The following is a 2,098-nucleotide window of genomic DNA, read 5'->3' on the forward strand; positions in this document are numbered from 1 at the left end:
GACCTGACGGCAACATCGGAACAGCAATTAAAGCTGGCACAAAAAAAGTACAGAAAGCGGAAAAACTGAACGAATTGGTTTCAGCCTCTCCATTAGGGGTATGAGGAGTATATGGAAGATTTATAGCAGCAAAGTGTATGCATTTATCCAATGCCAAATAAACCTTGGTGACATAACACTACTCTGTGGGCCTCTGTTGCTGAATTTCAAAGGGAAGAAGACCTCCAGCGCTACGCTCAGTGCCCTGACATACTATTTATACCGTCAGTACCAATCAATGTCCTGAGTACAGCTAGGAGGTGACTGGAGGGTAGCTGGATTCTTTGTCTCAGCCTCATCAGGTGGAGACATTTCGACCATCCCAACCCACCTTTTTTTATTTTGCCTGCGAGTATCTAAAAGCAGGTTTCCTTGTTAAATATTCATGTTGCCCTTCTCTTTCAGGCAGGCTTAGATTTTTTTGAAGTGCATAAGTACTGTATTGGGGGGGCGTAAATGGAGCGTGAGGACTTTGGCAGATGTGCAGCCCAGGATTCAGCTCATAACAGCAGGGTCCGTTACATGCAGGAAGAACGCCGCATCTGACGACCACAGCGAGATATCTACTTTTGTTTGTGAGGAGGAGGGCGTAAGAGACAGAGGAGGAGGAAAACATGGTGGTGTGGGAGACTCTTGAGGGGCCAGCCCTCGAAAGAAGAGTTCTTTGTGTCCTTGCACTAACCCACCCGGCAGCTCCGTACTTGAAAGCCAGAACTTGTATGTCCTTGAGAACAACCTGCTTGTAATGAGTGCTGCGTAATCTTCCATAGGACTTACTTTTAATTGACAAAAGAACCATCAAAGGCAACTTCATAGCTGGGACTAAGCGTAAATCATGTTTTAATTAAGGAGGATATAAGGATTCCTTTCTTCCCTCAGCGAGAAAGACTTTCCCAAAGGACTGCCTCCAAATTCCACAGTAACGTTACTCCAAATAGCTTAACTAGATGCTAATTGGAGGCTGCGCTAGCCAAAAGGAGGCTACATTCTTTTTTAATCAATCTTTTAGGCAAAAAGGCTAGGGCTGTGCTTTTTTCTTTTAAGGGAGCCAAGTCGACCGCCCCAAAACAGCACTTTTTTTTTTTTAAGGCAATGGATTTTTACAAACGCGACAGAACAAGAAAGCTGTACAGTGTCAGCAAATTGTTTGTGGCTTCACCCTTTGATTCTTCTTTCAGAACTTTGATTTGAATAACAAAAATGAATTTGCTGTGCAGTGCGAATGGAACATAAGAGGCACGTGACAATGAATAACATTTAAAGCTGTTGACATTGCAGCAGGTTGGATCATCTCACTACACATTTCACAGGATAAAGACAGAGTGCCCCTGAAAGCAATCTACACCTGTCGATGATATAATGAACATTGATCAGAAACTATCCCAATGTCTTAAGACAAAAACAAAATCCTTTTGTTTGGTCTGACAAAAGGAGAAGTAAAACAATTTAAAAGTACTTATTGATTTTTGTTGAGCTGTCACAGCTCACAGTCAGAAGTATGATTCACAGATAACCTTGAGGTATGAACAGCCCCAGCAAATCACCACCCACAGAAGCCGTTATCAGCGTACGAGTCATTAACATGTCATTTATGTATATTGGGGCGTGGGAGGAGGGGGCGGGTGGCTATAGGCCATCTGAGGGACAGGTGGAGGTATTAAACTCACAAATCACTTAGGAGCTGCTATTTCTACTGGCAACACGTTAGTAATAAACACAAACTAATTATTGCAGCACACTCCTTGGCCTATAAATGTCTCCAAGGCTGAGACAGGTAATAGTGATGAGTAAAGCCTTACATCATTGTTTGGTCTGATAGGCCAGAAGGGAACCCACCCAGCATCTGTGTGTATTCCACCAAAATGGCTGAAATGGCAGCTGCAATGGCCTGAGAGTTATTTGATTAGGGTTCCCTGAGGACCAATCATGCTGCTACAGAGAGAGAGAAAGACACAGAGAGGGAGGACTACGCTGTTGATGTGCATGAACTACCAATAAGCAATCGTCTTGTGACAGTGGATGGTAAATTATCAGCCTACCTATCCGAGCAGTTACTACT

This window comes from Scomber japonicus, chromosome 23 (assembly GCF_027409825.1).
Source record: "Scomber japonicus isolate fScoJap1 chromosome 23, fScoJap1.pri, whole genome shotgun sequence".
NCBI lineage: Eukaryota > Metazoa > Chordata > Actinopteri > Scombriformes > Scombridae > Scomber > Scomber japonicus.